Here is a 22,596-nt window from a genome sequence, read left to right on the forward strand (position 1 = left end):
TTTCAAGGGGCAATTTGGTAATAACTGCTGGCCTAGCCTCCAATGTGCACATACCATAATTTTTTTAAAAAAATCAACCTATGGGGCAGATTGCACAAATGCAGTATAAAACACTGATTTGGATTTAACTCGGCCACTACATCTAGTTCTGGGCACCACACTTCAGGAAGAATGTGAAGACATCAGAGAGGTTGCAGAAGAAATTCATGAGAATGGTTCCAAGATAGGATACAGGAAAACTGGAGGTCAGGACTGCTCTCCTTGAAGAACAGAATATATAGATGAAATCTGAAGGAGGTATTCACAATCACAAGTCTGGACAGAATAGACAGGGAGAAACTGCTTCCATTGGAGGAAGCATTGAGGACTAGAGAACAAAAATACAAGGTAAATGGCAAAAGAAGCAATGGCAACACCCACGCATTAAGTGATTGGGATCTGAAATGAACTGTGTGTGTGGGGCTGGTAGAATCATTTGAGGTTTTCAAAAGGAAATTATCTGAAAAGGAATAATTTATAGGGCTACAGTGGTACTCGGTGAATTCCTCCTTCAGAGGGCCTGCACTGATACGATTGGCTGAATGGCCTCCTTTGTATGCAATCATACAAAGGTTCTATGATTGTATGATTTGTACATTCAGTTTCACCTTTTTTTTAACTACTGCTCTTCCAGTTGACATGGAATGCTAGTTACCAACATGTTGCACTGCAAGTTAGTAATATGTGGTTTCACAGCAGGGATTGTACACAGCTCTGATTTGCGCTAATGCACTAATTGTGCTAATTATTTACCTAATGCAGAACCCTGATAAATTCTCAACCTGACTAAGAATAAATTATGATGACAACAAACCTATCCATGTTGGGATAAAGGAAAGATTTGCAACATCAGTCCAAAAAAACAAACACGTGTTTTTCAGCATGAATAGATAAATGATTTTGTGCATGTCAAATTCTAAGGCAGATCTTCAACATGTTCATTCAACGATCTCCAACTGAAAAGGGATTGAAAAACAGAGGCAGGCTGTTCTGCACCACCAACCTGTTCACCTGAACCTTTGTGATTGCTTCTTTATACATAAAAAAATTATTTCTGGCAAATACTGACCAGGTGTAACTATGCCAATTTATAAGGGACTGAGGCCACATACTGACTGGGTAGAATGTGGTGGGCCTCCAGTCTGAGTTTACCCATTCTAATCCCTATCGATGTTGCAGAGTTGTGACCGTCCCAATCTTATCTGCAATAAGGAACTTCAGTTAGACAAGAAGCTGGAAAAGGTAGGATTTCTCTCTTTGAAGCACAGAAAGTTACAAAGTAGCCAAAGGGGTTTTGGTAAGAGTAACTGGGTAAATAAACTGCTGGCGTGGGTGAATAAGCAGAGCTCACAATTTTAAAATCACTTATCTAAATGACAAGTCTGAAAAAATGAATTCACTCAAAGTTGACAGAGTTCAGAATACTTCAACTGGAAGATATTGGAATCTGATTCCAGAAACAACCTTCAAAGACAGTTGGGACAGGTAATGGAAAATCAGAAATGTGCAGGATTATGCACAAAAAATGAATTGTGGAATGAACATTTATTTCAGAGAGCCAGCACAACCAATCTGGTCGAATAGCCTTTTCTGTACTGCAGGTACCGATAACATCTTTCATGACAAATATTTGCCATGTTACCCAAATCCAAAAAAAAATACATACACTTTGGGAGTACAAATTGTCAAACTAGTCTGTACATATAGTTAAACAAAGATAGATGTCAATAACTTGAGATAAATGCAAATTTGACATATAGCTAACTGATACCCATCTCGCTAGGTTTACCCCTTCAGTCTCATATACTGGAATGAAAGCTTGCTGGTGCATACAAGCCCCAACACGCTCATGAGTACTGGATCATTTACTGACCTAACTGGACATTCCAGACAGACAAGATTTTTGCTGGTCCTGCTTGCTTGAATGACTTCAACATTTGTTATTAATTTTGTTTTTAAAGCACTCCCTTTTTTTTGTTTGAGGTAGATAAAATACATTTTCAAATTATTCATAATAAAAGTAGTACGATAGGGTGTAAAACAGAATTGTTCCCAGTTTTAGAAAGAAGTAGTTTCATTCAAATTTATTAATATTCTTCTTCCAACAGCTCAATGGATAAAGATATTGCCAGTGTAGCGCTCAGTCACAAAGAGAAGGTCCAAAGTTCAACTTCTAGTCTCAGTAAGTTGCAATAATTAAGGTGCTACACGAGAAACCACTTCTATCAACATGATTGACTCAGAAAGGTAGCAAAATACCTATAGCAAAATTTTGCGACTTCCTATGAGAGAATGAAAATAACAAGAATAGTTTTCAGAATTCTCCTTCTTATCCTCCATTTTTAAAAATTTTCCAGGGGATATGAAAGGCTTCCATTCAGCAGCATTCTATCCAAATGATATGGGCAACATTCAAATCTGCCAGCACATTCATGAAAACAGTTTTCTGAGACGGTTGCTGTTAATAAAGGTTTCCACATGCACTGCACAAACTAACGCTGCAATTCGGCGGCATAGTGGTTAGCACTGCTGCCTCATACGGCCAGGGACCCAGGTTCAATTCCAGCCTCGGGTCATTGCCTGTGTGGAGTTTGCATGTTCTCCCTGTGACTGCACAGGTTTCCTCCCACAGTCCAAGGATGTGTGGGTTAGGTGGATAGGCCATGTTAAATTGTCCATTAGTGTCAGGGGATTAGCAGGGTACATATGTGGGATTACGAGGATGGGGCATGGGTGGGATCGTTATCGGTGCAGGATAGATGGGCTGAATGGCCTCCTTCTGTACTGTAGGGATTCTATGACACAAGCTACAAGTTGCAGCATTAACCCCATGTCAAAAAGCTGAATAACAATCCCACTCTCACACACTCCGTTCTATTTTAATCCATCAAGTTTAACTTTCCCTCAAGCTACTATTACCTAGCATTTCCTATAATTTCTTCTTTTCTATATTCCTCATTCAAAACTTGCACTAACTTTTGGACATTAAATAACATCAACTTTGAAAAGTGTGATTTAATTAATGACAATTTTGCTGAGGTCATTTTTCATCCAAACAATGAATGTGACTGCACCTGACATATTAAAATACAAGAACATACAGGTATATTTACTGGCTACAAATACAGGTAAATGAACACATCTAGTTTTAAAACAAGAAATGTAGTGCAAAAACCTTGTATTCCAAGTACAGCACTGAGAACCACAAGTCTCAAATTTTAGCAAAAGAATTTGATTTTTGATACTAACTGAATTTCTATCAAGCATGGCAATTTATCAAAAGCAGTGGGAAACTGAACTGATTTATTTTATTTGTTATTGTCACAAGTAGGCTTACATTAATACTGCAATCAAGTTACTGTGAAAATCCACTAGTTGCCACACTCCGGCACCTGTTTGAGTACACGGAGGGAGAATTTAGCATAGCCAATGCACCTAACCAGCATGTCTTTCCGACTGAGGGAAAACTGGAGCACTCGGAAGAGACCCATGTAGACACAGGGAGAACGTGCAAACAGACAGTGACCCAAGCCAGGAAACAAACCCGAGTTCCTGGTGTTGAGATGCAACAGTGCTAACCACATGGGGACATGACAGGAATACTACTTTCATGGCACTCCTTTACAGAAACATTTTAGAGTAACACCATCCACCAGGTACACAGTACATACACTTGCAACTCAGCCAACGTTGTCTACCTAATACGCTGCAGGAAAAGATGTCCTGAGGCATAGTACATTGAGGAGACCATGCAGACACTACGACTACGGAGGAATAAACACCACTCAACTGACTGTTTTCTTCCTGTTGGGGAACACTTCAGTGGTCACGGGCATTCTGATCTTCAGGTAAGCGTTCTCCAAGGCGGCCTTCAGGACACACGACAATGCAGAGTCGCTGAGCAGATTCTGATAGCCAAGTTCTGCACACAAGTAGGGCCTCAAATGGGATCCTGGGTTCATGTCACACTATCTGTAACCCCATGACTTGTCTGGGCTTGCAAAATCTCACTAACTGTCCTGGCTGGAGACAATACACATCTCTTTAACCTGTGCTTAACCCTCTCTCCACTCACATTATCCGTGCCTTTAAGAGTTGATTATCTGTCAAGACTTGCATTCCAACCATTATTTTGTAAACTTAGTTTGTGTCGTTATGTGCCCTGTTTATGAACAGAACTTCCACTTACCTGATGAAGGAGCAGCGCTCCAAAAGCTAGTGGCTTGTGCTACCAAATATAACTGTTGGACTTTAACCTGGTGTTGTGAGACTTCTTACTCCTTTAGAGAATAGAGTTATGAGCGTGGAACTACCACGTGTTTGCTGGAGCAATATAGTGTCAATAAAACCTACAGTAATTCAGCACATTTTCAAGTGTAAGGATTGAAATTTTTCAATATCTAGCACATGAAAATGTATTGAAGTTGATCTTCAATAACATTGAGCTAAAAGTTTCTGATCTCTGGTAATTTTGTTCCTGCCCTCATTTCTGTAAGGAATTTCTTTTTTAAGTTGAGCAAAACATACCTTTCAAAATGATTCACTATAATATCTTGCTTCAGCCCATGCATATCAGCGTCATAATGTGTTTCTTCAATGGTCTCTGTTCTTGGAACTTGCAGTTTATTCAAAATACCTGCAAAGAGAAAACCTTTCTTTTAAAAAAAAATGCAACTCTGGCTTAAAATAGCAACTCTAAAACAGAGTTCAGTGCTGCAGCACAAAATTGATTGTGCACTAAATCTAAAATTGTCTGTAGCTTCTAACATCCCTTAATTTAGTAACTGGAGCAGCATCTTGTCATTCACTGATGGCAGATAGTAATCTGCGATGTCCAGCATAATTTTCGTACGCTAAAGAGTTCTTTCCTATCAGATTAAAACACTTTGAAAAATAAAGGGTCAGAAGGAAATGAAACCAAACCAGTTCTCCCACATGTTGGTGGTTAGAATTTTTTTCCTCCCCCTATGATTTCATGACATTTCATTTAACACTCCCCATTCCAAAAATAATATCTGGTTCCATAGAACATCTGCAGTGCAGAAGTGGCCATTTGGCCAAGAAAGTCGGCATTGACAGAGTGTTTTACCCAGGCCATCTTACATAAGAACACAAGAAATAGGAGCAGGTGTAGGCCATCTAGCCCTTCGAGCCTGCCCTGCCATTCAATAAGATCATGGCTGATCTGTCGTGGCTCAGTTCCACATTCCCGCCCTCTCCCCATAACCCTTAATGCTCTCGCTTATCAAAAACCCATCAATCCGCGTCTTAAAAATATTTAGCGAGGCAGCCTCCACCACTTCAACGGGCAGAGAATTCCAGAGATTCGCCACCCTTTGAGTGAAGAAGTTCCTCCTCAACTCCGTTCTAAACTGCCCCCCCCCTTTATCTTGAGGCTGTGCCCTCTAGTCCTACTGTCCTTTCTGAGCGGGAAGAGTCTCTCCACCTCTATCCTATCCATCCCATTCATCATCTTATATGTCTCAATGAGATCTCCCCTCATTCTTCTAAACTCTAACGAGTACAAGCCTAGTTTATTCGGCCTCTCCTCATAGCTCAACCCCCTCAACTCCGGCATCAGCCTAGTAAACCTCCTCTGCACTCCCTCCAAGGCCAAAATATCCTTGCGCAAGTGCGGCGACCAAAACTGCACACAGTACTCCAGCTGCGGCCTCACCAATGCCCTATACAGCTGCAGCAAGACCTCCCTACTTTTATATTCAATCCCCCTCGCTATGAAGGCCAGCATCCCATTAGCCTTCCTGACCACCTGCTGCACCTGCAGGCTGCGTTTTTGCGACTCATGCACAAGGACCCCGAGGTCCCTCTGCACCGTCGCCTGCTGCAGTTTTTCGCCATGTAAGTAATAGTCCTTCCTACCATTATTCCTACCAAAGTGGACCACCTCGCACTTGCCAACATTAAATTCCATTTGCCATTTCCTGGCCCATTCGCCCAGCCTATCTAGATCCTTCTACAGACTCTCCACACCCTCCGCGCAATTTGCCGTTCCACCAATCTTGGTGTCATCAGCAAATTTCGACACCATACACTCGGTTCCCTCCTCCAGATCATCTATATAAATGGTAAATAGCTGAGGCCCCAGCACCGACCCCTGCAGCACTCCACTAGTCACCAACCGCCAATCCGAATAGCACCCATTAACCCCCACTCTCTGCCTCCTATTTGACAACCAATCCTCTATCCACGCTAACACCCTACCCCCAACTCCATGCCCCCTTACCTTCTGCAATAACCTCTCCCGCCCTGTCCCGGAATACCATACCTTTCCCGTAACTAATCTAACCAACCCAAAGGGAAATTTAGCATGGACAATCCACCACATCTTGGACTGTGGGAGGAAACCAGAACATCCCAACGAAACCCACGCAGACAAAGGGAGAACGCGGGAACTCCAGACAGTCAACCAAAATGGAATCCGTGTCCCTAGAGCTGCGAAGCAGCACTGCTAGCTACTGTGCCACCCCATTTTAGTCTAACCTGATTAGGAACACAGAATTGATAGGTGCTAAAATTAAAGACAATACAACATTTGTTGTAATTATCAACTCATTATTAATAACACAAGAGGAGGAATGTGAGCCACAAACCACAGTTAACTATTTTGAAAGGGTCAGAGGGAGAAAAAGAATATAGAACTCTGAACATGTACTCATATATACATGGAGTGGAGGCATGAACCTTGCCTTAGTGATTCTGAAGTTAGGAATAGTTAAAATAGACCAGCCTTTGTTTGACTTCAAACCTAAGACTGCAGTGAGTCACCGGTTTCCCAACACATCCCTTACTGAAAGAGTTAAATTTCAACTCAAGCTATAGTGAAATCAGTTTGAAATGAGAACATTTAAGGGCACTTAGGGATGGGCAACAAATTCTGGCCACACCACAGCACTCATATCCTGTTAAAGGATACAAGAAAAATTTGAGAAACTTGTTTACTTCAAATAACTCATCTTTTGGTACAAGCATAGTCGGTCAAGATAAGACACCCAACCATGCATAACATTGCAAAAATATTGAAACAACACTGTATTGAGTAGGTTGTACGTATTTGAAAAATCTGTACTATCACTTTCCTTCAATCGTTTTTCACAAATACACCAAGAGTAATGAAGAGAACATTTATAATAAGTTATTTCAGTCACCACAGCAACATGGATTTGAATTTTGTTTAGAAATGAGGACAGGTTGAGGGGACTCTTGTGTTTGCACTAAAGCAAATTGGGTTGTATAGCCAGTTTAATGGGTTTAAGTTATCTGCCAACTTCAGTTTCCTTGCACCAAACTTCCTAAAAATTGATAGGGTGCAGAGGCGAGGGGAAGGAAAAAAACATGGGCAAAAGCAGAAAAAATGAAAACAACTTGTTTTATGGAATATCCTTCAAAATCTCAAGTCATTTCGAAGTCACCTTTCAGCCAACGAAGCATATTTTAAAGTGTAGACTATTGAGGTAGTCAATTTCCACATAGTAAATCCACATGAATGGAAATGATAAATGGTCAAATCATCTTCTGTTGTGGCAATGGGTTAAGGATTAAATGCTGGCCAGGACACCCAACAACTCTTCATTCTTCTGAAACTTTCCACTTGTTCTTTACCATCCACCTCAATGGCTTCAGAGCTTTAAAACTTCATCAATAGTTGTCACTGATGATGCATTACATGCTGAGAACTACATTCACTTAGACATTAGGATGTCAAACTGGATTATCTACTCAAGTTTTGGGAATGGGGCTTGGACTCAATGAGTTGACTAATTAACAGTACCGTTGCAGAGCCTCTAAAAGTCAGCATTCAATTCATCTTCTACAGTTTGAGACAATACTACAAATTGCTCAGTACGACTTTTATAAGAAAATTAATTTTGAAGAATCAAAATTAAACAATGGATAGTAACCATTGAAGCCCAGTGCCCACAACATTTAAGAAGGGACAGCACAGAAATGAACACAAACCTGGTTTGGGGCAGAACACAGAGTATGGCAAACAGTTGTATTTCAGGTTGTTGGAAACATATAGTGGTGCCCCTTGGGATTGGTATTAAGGCCAGTGTCCTTTCTTACATTAGCGACCTGGACTTGGGTAGACACAGCGTAATTTCAAAGTTTTCCAAAACTTGGGTGATGAAAATGGCAGTAGATTTCAAAATAATATCGATAACATAAAAATACAAGAAATGAAGAGGAGTGGAGTGGGCTATTTGACCTCTCCAGCCTGTTCAGCCATTCAAAAAGACAAGGCTGATTTGATTGTGGCCTTAATGCCCTTTTGCTGTCAGACTCCCATAACCCCCAACTCTAGTGAGACAGAAAATTTGAAAAGATTCAAGGCTGAATGAATCAATGACCCAGCTCCCACTGCTCTCTGGGTTAGAAAACTCCAAGGATTAACAACTGTCAGAAAAATTCATTCCCGTCTCAGTCTTAAATAGGAGACGCTCATTTACTCTGGCGCTGTACTCCCCTATGAGGGAAATATCCTCTCAGTATCCAATCTGTCAAACCCCTCAGAATCTACATTTTCAATAAGAGTACCTCTCATGTTCCTAATTTCCTGTTTTTAAAGTTTATTTATTAGCATCACAAGTAGGCCTATGTTAACACTGCCATTAAGCTACTGTGAAAAAGTCCCTGGTTGCCACACTCTGGTGGCTGTTCACTGAATGAGAATTTAGCATGGCCATCACACCTAATCAACCGTCTTTCAGACTGTGGGAGGAAACCGGAACACCCGAAGGAAGCCCATGCCAACGCAGGGAGAACGTACAGACTCCGCACAGACAGTAACCCAAGCCAGGAATCGAACCCGTGTTTCTGATGCTGAGAGGCAGCAGTGCAAACGCCTGTGCGATGATGATAGGCGCAATCTGCTCAACGTTTCCTAATAAGGCAAGCCCTTTATCCCAGCAATCAGCTTAGTGAATCTTTTCTGAACTGTCTCCAATGAAATTTCTCTCTCCTGGATTAAGGAGACCAAAACAGTATGTGGCACTCCAGGTGTGGTCTCACCAACCACCTACACAGTTGTCACAAGACTACCCTGCTTTTATGCTCCATTCCCCATTTCAATAAAGGCCAATAGTCCTGCAGCTTATTTATTTGCTGTAGCACATAATACTTTTTGCAATTCATGTATATAACACCCAGATCTTTACCACAGCATTCTGCAATCTTTTGCTAATGAAATAACGTACTACCCTTCAATGCACCTAACTCTTCAATCTTTCCTGCCAAAGTGGACAACCTGATATTTTCCCACATTAAACTGTCCTCATTATTCAAATTTTTGCCCACTCACTGAACCTCCCTTTGCAGATTGTCTTCCTCGCAATTTGCTTTCCTACCCATCTTTGTATTGTAAATAGTCGAGGGCCCGGCACTGATCCACGTGGCACTCCACTTGTTAATGTTTGTCAAACTGAAAATGACCCATTTATCCCGATTCCACTGAATAAGCAATCGATAGACTGGTGAAAGAAGTGACATTTAATGCAGGGAGGTTGAAGCAATACATTCTAGGGGAGAATGAGGACGGATAACAAATTAAATGACAACATTTTGAAGGGGTGCAGGAGCAAAGCCTTGTGGTACACAAAAGCTAATCTTTCAAGTTGACAGAACAAGTTGCTAAAGCTAATAAAAAGCATTCAGGATCCTTGTCTTTATAAATAGGAGCAGAGAATATAAAAGCAAGAAAATTATGCAAAAACTTTATAAAAATTGTTGGTTAAGCCTAAGCTAGAGTACTGTACCACTTCTGGGTACTACACTCCTGGCAGGATATCAAGGCTTTGAAGAGTGCCAAAGAAATTTACCAAAATGATAGAGATGTTGGGATTGTTCACCTGAAAGCAAAGAAGGTGAAGGGATAAAGGCATTCAAAACGATTTGTGATATTGACAAAGTGACAAAAATATTTCCACAGCTAATAGAATAGACGAGATGAGAGATTGAAAATAATTGGCAAAAGAACCAGAGGCAAAGAACCTGTCAGAAAATAAGATTTGTTTTCTGCAACAAGATCTTGAATGTAGTCCCGGAAAAAGATGGTGGGAGCAAATTCAACAGCAACTTTCAAAACAGAACTAGACATATAATTCAGAAGGAAAAATATGGGAATGGGAAAGTAGAACTAATCGGGTAGCTCTTTCAGAAAGATGGCACAGGCATAACGGACTGAATGGCCTCTTGCTGTGCTGAAAAGCTTTATATTTTATTGCTGCACAATAAAGTAATTAGTTGTTTGGAATGGACATATATCTTTGAAGAAACAGAAACATTTAGAAGTCTGTCACTTCAGCTTGACTAGGAAAACATTTGAATAGCAATTGTTCAAAATAAGTTGGAAATGCAAAATACTGCAAAGGCTGAAAATCCTGAATAGATGTAGTAAATACTGAATTTAAGCAGCACTTGGGGTACGGGGAAGCATGTTATGGGTTCAGGTCAATGACCTTCTGTTCGATGGGGAAAACGTTAGAAATATTTTAAGCAATACAAAAACAAGCAAAGGGGGGTGGTAAGGTGGTGAACTAAAGGGGATGGATATCTGTGACTTTGGCAGGAGACGTTAAATGGTAGAAGAGATGGCGGTGCAAGGAGTAGATGGTATGTGACAATAAAGAAACAAAAATCTAAGACAGAAATGAATAGCAGAATCACAAACAGCTGCCATACAAACAGATGGGGGCTTGGAAAAAGCTGATGCTATCGTCCAGGGTCCTGAACTTTCCTTCCAGGAAAGTCAGCAATCTGTGCTTTCAATATAGAATATTGCATTCACTGCATTTGGTCTGTTCTCCTCGACACTGAGAAGATAATTTTACAGAACCCCTATGATTAGTTTGTGCAACCCAAGTTTCAATTCGCCTGTCATTTTATTTCTCCTTGGTCTCCTATACCATTCCAATGAAGTTCAACTTAAGCTTAAGGAACAGCACCTCATTTTCAATAGCATTTTACACCTCTCTTACAAGAGTTCAAAACATTTCAGATCAAATCCCTTTTTTTTGGGCAGCAATTGTTGGTGGTGGTTTTGTTATCGCACATCCTTTTGACCAATTTTGTTTTCTTACTTGCCCCATTACCATCTGACTTTGCCTTGTATCATCTTTTCTCATGCAATCTCTGCCATCTTTCAACATTTCAAAAGCCAATCCTTATATTGTTTACCCAACCAAACCTCTAAATTCGTTTAAAATCTGCTGCATTTTTAACTCTTTGTGATCATGATAAAAGGCCATCAATCTGGAATATCAACTGTTTCCCTCTCCTTAGATGCTGCTGACATGATTGAGGTTTTCAAAAACAAAAGATGAGGTTGGGTGGAAACAAATGATAGTAACATCAAATTTAAGGTTTTGATGATGGAAAGGACATGAGGTTGGAAATTCAGATCTGAATCAAATAGCATGCCAATTCTGGAAGCAGTCTAGCTTGGCGTCAGACAGTGGTCAAGGGAGAAGAATGGAGTCAGTGGTTGAGGAACTACATTTGCAAGGGGAATGAAAGACAACAGTTTCTGACTTCCATTATTTAGTTGGAGGAAATTTCTGCTCATCCAATACTGGACGTTGGACAAATAGTGTCATAAGTGGACCTTCTATGGCTTTGCCTAGAGACAAAACAAATTTAATTCATTGTGTATTTATCACGTTGCATCTGTAGGATGACTGTCAAAGAAAATTGATGGGAAAATGCATAACAATGAACACGAGCATAAGAAAGGCAGGTAGGCCATTCAGTCCTGAGCCTGCATGGCCAGTCAATAAGAACACGGCTAATCCGATGTTGCCTTAACTCCACTTTCCCGCCTGTCCACCCCTCCCGCCCCTTCATAACCCTCAGTGCTCACGTAGATCAAAAATCTAAACACATTCAATCAAAGTTGAGTCAGACAATAACCCAGCCTCCTCTGTTTGCTGGGGAAGAGAATTTCAAAACTTAACGACCCTCAGAGAAGAAATTCCACAACTGGAAATAAGTATTTGAAGGGAGAACGTTGAGTGAAATACTTAATAAGAATAGAAAATTACAAGGGGATACCCAAGATAGAACTACCATTTTCCTGAGGCACTGTCTACCTCATCCTTAAATGAGTGAGATTCCAGAAATTGATTTCTAAGTAGTTCTGAGTTAACTGCTCACTGCTGGGGCATTTCAGGGTTATAAGAGAAAACCTGGTTGACGTTCCTTGCTTGATTACTGTCTGGAAACACATTTTTAAGTGTACATGTGAATATTTAATTGTCCAGGCTCTTCAGTTAGAATGGTTGCTCAGCTGGTACTGGGTAATGAAATGTCTGTGGAACCACCTTGTTCTAAGAAAAGGAAATGTCATAGGAAGCTCATCATTTTCTTCCACATACATCCCCATGCCTATGCCCCACGTGTTCCCACACCTACTCCCTTTTTGTTCATCTCACGAAGATGAGATGAAGAGAAGAGAAAGGGAAAGAGGTATATACCAAATTTTCAAAATGGTGGTCCAAAACAACATACCAAATCAAATTCAAAGGGCGAAAATGCTTTCCATTTTACCATCTAGAAGATGGTAGAGAAGCAGCTCACATTTACAAACAAATTTACTAGAGCTAATATTTAAGAGTGCACGTTTACTTTAAGCAATTGGTTGAGTATGCAATCATAGATCAAATACAGGCCTTGTGACAGAGGGAAAAGGTTAATTTGTTGGATATAAATAAGGGCATTATTTCTAATAAAAAAGGCAACAGAATTTCAAAAAGCTCGAATGCCATTTTGAAGCATGAGCAAAAAAACTTAGCATTCATGTATATCACAATACTAAAAATATATAGCAGCCCCTCAAAATTTATGAATGGATAAAAAGCCAAACTCTATAATAGAGGACACCAGGATTGATAAGAGGACAGAAGACAAGTTAAATGAATGATTAGGTGATACTAAATTTGGTTCTGAACTTCTGTAGAACGCAAAAGTTAAGTGAAGCTAGAGGCTTCATATGGCATAACCATGATTCAAATTTATATTATTGCCTTAAGATCTTCCAAGCTATCTGTACTCCTCCAGTGAATTCACACTGGCTGCTATGTCTTCATCTGCAGAAGCACAATGTTCTAGAATTCCCTTCCTATTTCCGCTTTCAAAATGTTCCTTAATACCTATCTTTTTGACCCATCTTTCCTAATATCTCCTTCCATGATTTAATTTGACATGACTTGTGAAGCACCCTGGGATGTTTCACTAAATTAAAGGCATTACACAAATGTAAGTTACTGCTGCTGGTACTTGTGTCAGGAGCATAAATCATGACATTAATAGTGTCCTTATGACATCAATTACAAGACCTAAATGGCAGCTGCAAGACAAATTTGCATTTATGGCACAAATTCAGGAATTCCAGGACATGCAAATAATTTCAATGAAGAGGCTGATGGCAAGGTTGCAATTTTATTAGTTTTCTTGAAGCTAATGGCAGTGCAGTAAAAATCATCCAGCAATCTGCAGATAATTAGAACTTATGGCATTATCAAACTTGTTCCAGGCTGTCATTGTCATTAATGATAGGGGATACTTATTGCCAATTTAATTTCTCTGGATATCTTTCACATACAATAACTTAAGACAAGTATTTATAAAGCACTGTAATCTGCAATTTACCGTCACATGGAAGAAACTGACCACAGTTACAGGCCTTTCAGTCCAAATTGTCTATGCTGGTGTTTATATTCCGCACAAATCTCCCCCACTAATACCACCCTGCCCCTATTTCCTTTTCCCCCTTGTGCACATCAAGCCTCCCACTAACCGTGTTAATACTAGTTACGTCAAACACACCATACAGCAGTACATTCTCATTAAATTCCACAAAGGAATTCCTCCTACATTATTTAAAACTTATTCCTGCAAACAAACGTAACAAATCATATCACATTTGTTTCCAACATAATCACTTTCAACACACCTCCCACACAGATGAATTTGAGCTGCAATATATGCACCAAAATACATGCCAATACAAATGTAATACTATACTGAGGCCCAACAAATACCAAGAGGGCAGTTCTCCCATCCCACTGCGCTGCTTTTGTAGTGAGACTACAGCAAAATCCGTTTCACAGGCTCCCTGCTTGGTGCCACGGCCTCCGTGAGTCTCTGGTAGCCAGATTTCCAGTGCAATCAGTGAGGAGCTGAACAATTCATGCAAATTTTCACTTAGCGGGCCCAGGATTGAAATCTCTGGGCTCACTAGACTCTCCCCCCACCTCTCCTTAGTATAGCTCCCCACTTGCATGGAACTGGCAGCTTGACCCCACTAGAGTGAATGGGAGGCAATCGAGATCCTCCAGAGGGTCAGCCTGAGCCCCCGGCACTACCAAAGGGGCATGCCAGAGGCACCTTAGCACTATCCACCAGGCATAGGGCAGTGCCAAGGGAGTGGGTCCCTACTGAGGCACTCTGCAGTGCAGAGTGCGAAAGCTTCATTTTGAAACACCAGCTGAATAAAATAGCTTGAATTGCTCATAGAATCACAGAATCCCTACAGTACAGAAAGAGGCCACTTAGCCCATGGAGTTTGCACCAACCACAATCCCACTCAGGCCCTACCCCCATATCCCTACATATTTACCCACTAATCCCTCTAACCTACACATCTCAGGACACTAAGGGCAATTTTAGCATAGTCAATCAACTTGCACATCTTTGGACTGTGGGAGGAAACCGGAGCACCCGGAGGAAACCCATGCAGGCATGAAAAGAACGTGCAAACTCCACACAGACAGTGACCCAAGCTGGGAATCAAACCCAGGTTCCTGGAGCTGTGAAACAGCAGTGCTAGCCACTGTGCTACCGTGCCACCCCTAGGTTTTACTTGAATGCAACACTTAAAAATTTTTTTTTGGGAGAACAGTCCGCCCAATTGTTTCCAAAGTGATTGTTGTACAAATACTAAATCAGGATGGATTTTCGTTTTGCTATCAGGTGGTTTGGGTGGCAGGGAATGGAGATGTGTGAAAATAAACAGAGAAACATAATACACCAGGCATACCACGAACAACCAAGGCATGAATGGAATACGACAGAATTCAGAACTAAGTTTTTGATAGCACCACTTAGCAGTAGCAGTGACTTTAGTTGCTAATGTAGGCGAGTATATTGGTTAATGATGCTTTGGTACTATGCACCGATAAGTGAGATTTGGGGTCAAAACCTGTCTTTGTGCTCTTCAAACTAATGCTTTAAGCCAAAAGGGGCAATTCTGCAAGTCTTATTTAGAAATGAAAATTGAAACAAATATTCCCCAATTAATGTGCTTTGGGAAGGTTTCAACACAAACATCACCAAAAGTTGCATAAATCAATATGCCACAGCTGCTCAAAGTTGTCCCAAAGGGTATCACTTCTTGATGAAAATTTTAGCCACAATAATGAGAATACTAAAACAAATAAAATGCTTTCAGTTTCTGATGACCAAAAATTGCACTTAGTGCTTAAACACAGATAAAGTTGTGAATGAAGGACATTTATTATACTTTCTGCTGCCCACAGATTGTGGGTTTTTGTGCAACAACTTACATTTTTAGAAGTCCATTTCAACACAGTGCCGCTTATAGGTAGTGATCTGGGAACAAGGCAAATAACAATGTCTCTTCAATCTGAACAAAGCACCCCCACTGAGACCTACAGAAGCTAAACCAGGATGTGCAAATTAGCATACTTAATTCAATGTAGTTTCATGAATAGGAAGGGAAATTGAAAGACGGGGAGGAAAAGGAGAAAAGAAAAAAGGCAGAAGTAAAAAAAAGTATCACAATTTACAACATTAGAAGTCTGAGACACTAAGGTTTCACTCTTGGAAGAGGAGAGTTTCAGTACTAAATGCACTGTTTGGTAGTCATTAAGATCTATTAAGCTGTGAAAAGTAACAGCTGAACGGACAAAGAACTAACTTTTCTGGCACATCATTTTATATCTAGTGTTAGTATTTCAACTTCACCTCCTTCAATGTGCTTTAATGTCAAGTTGCTTGGTGCGATACCAGTAATGAAGCTTGTGGAGAAGCAGGGCAAATTAGACAAGATCCTGATTCTCATGTTTAACTATGCAAAAACAGGAAGTTGCTGTCCAATGTGCCCCCCAATATGGAATGCTGAACACACCATACATTCCAATCAATATTCGCAACTCCTGGATGTAATCAATGAACAAGCTGTGCAGCTACCTGTGCATCAAGTCAAATTCTTCTCTCCTGAAGTTACAAGCCTAGGTTTGCAGTCAGCTACTGACTTGCAAAAAAGCTGTTTGGCAAGATCCAGCAAGCTCTATGGCGTGGATTACTACTTTTGTTTTAAACTGTGAAATCTTATGGCTTCATACTTTCAATAAATAATGAGGTGTCAAGATTTATTTTCAAAGCAAGTGACTAAATTCAATCGCGATCAGAAGCACCCAGGTTTATTTCTGGAGGGATGAAATTGAAAAATAAACTTGTGTTAAACTTGCATCAAACTTGGTTCAGGCAACATCTGGAGTATTACATATAATTTTCGTCACCATTTTATAAAGAGGCACTGGAAATAGTACAAATAAAATACACAACGATGGAATCAATGGTTATAAAACATCAGAGACCATTCTGCACATCTTTTGTGCCAGCTCTCTGCAACATCAAATCATGTAGACCCATTCTCCTGCCCTTTCCCTGTGACACTGCTAATTCTCTCTCTTCCAAAGATCTTTTGAAAGCCTTCGCCACATTCAGGGAATGCATTCCAGATCCTAACCAGTGTAAAATGTTTTCCCTCATGTTGCTCTTGCACCACTCTTCTTAAATAGGTATCTTGTGGTTTTCAACCCTTGTCATTGGGAACACAATTTACTCTCTCTAGACCAGTCATTATTTCAAACCCTCTATCAAACTTATCTTAACCTTCTCTTTGCCCAGAAGATCAGCTCCAGCTTCTTCAATCTGCCCTGGTAACTCAAACCGCTCTTCCCTGGGTCTTTTTTTCTCCTCTCAGAGCACTCACACCCATCTTAAAGTGCAGTGCACAGAATTTTATACAATACTCCAGTTAAGACAAAGAACAAAAAAAATTACAGCACAGGAAGAGGCCCTTTGGTCCTCCAAGCTTACACTGACTATACTGCCTGACTTAACTAAAACCCCCTGCACTTCTAGGGACCATATCCCTCTATTCCCTTCCTATTCATGTACTTGTCAAGACACCCCTTAAAAATCACTACCTTATCCACTTCCACTACCTTCCCGAGCAACAAGCTCCAGGCACCACCACCCTGTGTAAAAATCTACCTCGTACATCTCCTTTAAACCTTGCCCCTTAAACCTATGCCCCCTAGTAATTGGATCTTCCACCCTGACTGTAACACTACATTCTGCACTCTCTTGTTTCCTTCTCTCCGAACAGCATGCAAGAAACAATATTTTTCACTGTATGTTAATACATGTGACATTAATAAATCAAATCAAAGGATTAACAGACTGCGTCTCCTTCCTCTTAAAAATGAAAGGATGACACAAAAGGTCTTTAAAATTATGAAAGGTTAGAGTGAGAATGTGGAACTCACTACCACAGGCTGGTTGAAGTGAATAGTAAATACGCATTTAAGAATAAACTAGACGAACACATGAAGGAGAAAGGAACAAAAGTAAAGTAGGAAAGAACAACTGGTCTCTATGGCACTTTTTAAAGATGTTTGCATACTTGGAAAAGTTTTGGTCTTTTCACTGTCATCAAATTTTTATTTTAAAAAAACTTAATTAGGAGTACAATATTTAACCACTTAGTTAGAATAGTTAATTCAATGTTAAATAAAGTACAGTGAACAAAAGAAAAATAATGTGATTAACAGGGAGAGGCAGTAAGGAAGGGTTAAATGTTCTATTTTCAAATCCCCCAAATCTCAGAGAACGCACTTGCAAAAAGTAAACTTTCAGTGCCAGAAGTTTAGTTGTAATAAAACTTACCATACCATTACAAATTTACTTCACTAGAATGCACATGTCCCAATTTTTTTTTGATGATATTAGTGGGTATCTACCATGTAACACACGTCAAGTCTACAGCAAGACACAGTATTGTCATAATGAAGCTTCTGGAGAGTGGAACAACTCAAACTGAAACTGTGACTTCTGTGTTTAACTGCGCATGTGCAGTCACTAGAAGTTGCTTTCAGATTTACTCTTCAATAATGATGAACACCGATAACCTGACTTACTTTTAAACCACAAAATCCGGCTGTTAGGATTTTAATTAAGATTTTCAGCACTGACAGTTAATGGATCGTTCTGTGCAAGGGTAACTAGATTCCTCATAGCAATGCGAAACTGCCAATCAAAAAGCCAATTTAGACTCAGGGCATCACCCCACATTTACCGTATGTATGCATTAGAGAAAGATTTGATCCGAAATAGATGAGTTACAAGAACCTGTGTTTCCTTGTAAAACAAAGGACCTCAAGAACCCATAGCTATTACATATAAACAAGGAGAAAACCATTCAGCCCTCAACCCACTCCACCATTTAATAAGAGCATGACAGCTCCAATAGTTATCTCAAATCTGCATTCTACCTATCTTGATTACCTATCACCTCATTCATCAAGAATCTATCCATTTCTGCCTTAAAAATATTCAAGGACTCTGCTTCCACCACCTTTTCAGGAAGGGTTCCAAAAACTATGACCTGCAGAAAAAAAATCACCTCATCTCGGTTTTAATGGGTGAGGCCTTATTTTTAAACAGTAACCTCTTCCAAAAGACCCTGATGCCAAAGTTATCAGTCTCCAGCTATTCATCAAACAGCGGCAAAAACATGAGCACCCACTGCATCACACTGGCATGGATGAAATGCCCAGGAACCAAACTGTGGAGTGGATAGATTCAGAAAAATTCCAGTGACAACCACAAGACAAAGATCCACAGTGTTATGGCCAGCATGTCCAACAGAACAAGAGTAAAATCTATGGTAATTTCCAGCAATAAAACAATGCCAAAAATCAAGTTCCCGACAGGTGTTTGTGCATGTCCATGACAAAGATTGGATGGAAGAGGATGGAGTGAAGTTGTGGATTGAATTAGAATAGGCCAACACAAAGAATGCAGTTTATTAATGCAGGGTTGTTCATATCCTATCCAACAGATAATGCAATAGGTGGTGGTGAACAAATAAGACCTGTTACACCAGGGGTCTGAAACCCATAATTTAACCTTTGGTTGTGTGCCTCAACAAGCCATTCCAAAGATCCTGTTCACACTGAATGGAATAGGTGGATGGTTCATGGAGAAAAAAAACTTTCAAAGACAAACTTTGCACGGTGTCCCACTTGACGTTTTGTGTGGTTTTGTCATCAAATCATAAAATGCAATTATTGTATAAACTGTCATTGGACTGTTCAAAATTGCAGAATACTCAATTCAATGGATGGAGGAAGATGACTTGTGAAGGATTGATTCCGAAACTAAAAGTATCAAATCAGGATCTGAATGAGATTCTTATAATGATGCCATTACTCAGTGACTAAGAACAAATTTGACAAACTTCACATCGTGTGTTGAAGAAAAATTTAACATTGAGTTTTGATTAAGATTAGAAGTGTCCTTGTGGAGTTAATTTATTCAATAAAACATGACACATTGGTATGTTACCAGAGGGTTTTTTCCTCCATATTTCACAATGACGACCATCTACAGCAGTTCACATTTTATACTTGAGTATCTAAGTAGACTCCCTTTTTGGGAGGATTTTGCAAAGCTTCAATGGTTGACTTATGCGCTGCAATCTATGGTAATACCATGCCTCTGGTGAATATAGATGAGAAATAGGAGGTCACAGATGGGTCCTTGAGAACACCAGAAGTGAAGGGGAGTAGAAAGGAAAGCTATTGAAAGTGATTCTCTGGTGACAACTAGGTAGTTATAAATGGAACCAGGTGAGAGTCGTCCCACCCAGCTGAACAATAATGGAGAATCATTGCTCAACTGTGTCAAAGGCTGCGGACAGGGTGAAAAGGGCAAGGAGGGAAAGTCAATCTTTGCCATAATCACATAGGATCAAAGTGATTTCAATCCTGTAGTGTCTATATGCCTTAATTCCATAACACTCAACGCCCTCACAAAAATCTAGCAATCAATTTCCAGCGGACCTAGCTTGAACATTTTTGGGAGATAGTGAATTCCAGGTTTCCACCGTGTGCGAAGAAGTGCTTCCCAAGATGATTCCTGAATGGTCTAATTCTAACTTTAAGATTACGGCCCCTTGTTCTCAACTCCCAAACCAGAGGATCAATTTTCTCTCCATTTATTCTACCACATCATTTAATCATCTTAAATACCTCAATTATGTCACATTTACATCTGCTATATTTAGAGTATAAAAAAAATCTATCATCCAAACTGATCTTGTATAAAGTGATCTGAAAATGCACATCTTCATCCAGGAGGATGAGGGGAGGCAAGGTAAATTGAATTCGAAATATATTCTATATTCCCAAAAACAAATTTATTTTTCATCAATATGGAGTTTTGCAAAGGAATCTAATCATGTGATTTAGCTGACATTAAAAAAAAACCAAAGCTTCACTTTTAGCTTGTCTTTAAAGCCGTTTGAATTGCTGGACTTCAACTCAACATGTTACAAAAGAAAAACTACATTTTGCGTAGTCATTATTTTTTATTTAACAGAACTCAACAACACATTGACCACTGATTAATAGAAATTGAAGCCCGTCTAAAAATGTGTGGCACAGGCTAACTTTCCAGCTACACAGGAAACGAAGCAGTACTGTCCAGCTGTCAGAAGATTTCAAAACTAGAGCCCAACCAATTTAATAGCTTGGAACATAGGAACAGGAGAAGGCCATCTAGGCCTTTGGGCTGGCTCTGTCATTCAAGTAACTCATGGCTGATCTGCACCTCAAAACCATAATACTGCTTTTGCTCCATATCCCTGGATACACTTATCTAAAAGAAATCTAATTCTGTCTTGGTAGCTATGATAGACAGCCATTTGGGGTGGACAAAGTGTTCAAAATTTCAACTCTTTAAAAAGTGCTTCATGAATTCAAGCCCAAATAGTGTAGCTCCAAATTTTAGGATTACATCCCCTTGTTCTTGGTTCACCTTCCAAAGTAAACTATTAAACAAAGTAAACCATATATACTACAAATTAAATTAACATTTTAAGTACCACAATCAGATCACCCTCAATCTTCCATACTTAAGGAAATGTAAGCCAAGTTTATGCAACATGTAATTTATCTGAATTTTCAAAATGCCTTTCATGAGATGCCCCTTAATAGTCTAATAAGGTCAGAGAATGTGGAATCAGGGGACAAATGGCAGAACGTATTGCTAGCTGGCTTCAAGACAAAAAGCAGAGTGTGGGAATAAAGGGTAGTTACGCAGAGTGGCAGAGGATGGTAAAGTGGTATGCTAAAAGGATCAGCCAGTGCTGTTCACAATTTACTTCAACAGTGTGGACTTTGGAATCCAAAACACAATTTACAAACTTATATATGATACCAAAGTAATCAAGGCCGAGGAATACAGCAATGAATTACAACAGAACATCAATAAAATTGCTGAATGGGGAGACAATTAGCAAATGAAGTTCAACAAGGATAAAGGTGAGGTAGTACATTTTGATGGGAAGAGGAGGGAGGTCACTTATTACTTGGATGTGCGAGCTTACCTGTGAGAGAAACAAGGTATCTTGGAGTATGAGTACACAATCGTTAAAAGTTGCACCACAGGTTCACAAGGCCATAAAAAAGCAAAGCAAACACTACTCTTGAGGGATAGAACTGAAAAGTAAGGAAGTTGTGCAAAACCTGTATCAAATCTTAGTTGGACCACACTTTTGGCAGTCTGGTTGCCACATTATAAAAAGGATATGGAGACACTGGTGGGTGCAGACAATATTCAAATGGTTGATATATTAAATACGTGAATATATAAACCAGGAAAGGACGGACAGGCTGGGTGTCTTTTCTCTTGGAAAAAAATGGAATGGCGAGTGTAACTGAATAGAAATCTTAAATTTAGATACAGAGAGACATTTTCTTCTTGTGGGGTAGAGCACAGTTAGAAACTATAAAATCTTTATAAAATAGTTGGCAAAAAATCCAACAGGGAATTCAGAGGAAACGTCTTTACTCAAAAAGCAGTGAGAACGTGGAACTCATGATCACAGGGGGTAGATGAAGTGAATAGTTTAGATGCATTTAAGCGAAAGCCGGACAAGCATAAGAGGGAAAAGGGAATCAATTTAGATGAGGAAAACATGGGAGAAGGTTCAAGTGAAGTATAAATGCTGACATGGACTGATTGGGCCAAATGGCCTGTGTGTCATATACACTATGTAATTTTACAAGGTTGATACCTCAAACATGTGATTTATATATAGTTCATGCAATTTCAATGCAATAGGTAATTTAATTCTTCTAATTCCAACATTATTCCAGTGAAATGGTACTGCAAACTCTCTCTGGCCAATCACTCCTGAGGCATGATGCCTGAAACTGAACAAAATAA

General features: G+C 39.8%; 1 protein-coding gene across 3 annotated transcripts in view; it reads right to left on the bottom strand.

Annotated features, from left to right (window-relative positions):
* Positions 1 to 22,596, bottom strand: part of taok3a (TAO kinase 3a) — a 136,360-nt gene that overhangs the window by 98,261 nt on the left and 15,503 nt on the right. For all 3 annotated transcript variants that reach the window (XM_080208421.1, XM_080208422.1, XM_080208420.1), the window contains exon 2: positions 4,567 to 4,675. The gene's annotated coding sequence lies outside the window, so the exon portion shown is untranslated. The remainder of the gene's footprint in view (positions 1 to 4,566; positions 4,676 to 22,596) is intronic.

This window comes from Carcharhinus amblyrhynchos, chromosome 20 (genome assembly GCF_965287045.1).
Source record: "Carcharhinus amblyrhynchos chromosome 20, sCarAmb.v2.hapA, whole genome shotgun sequence".
Taxonomy (NCBI): domain Eukaryota; kingdom Metazoa; phylum Chordata; class Chondrichthyes; order Carcharhiniformes; family Carcharhinidae; genus Carcharhinus; species Carcharhinus amblyrhynchos.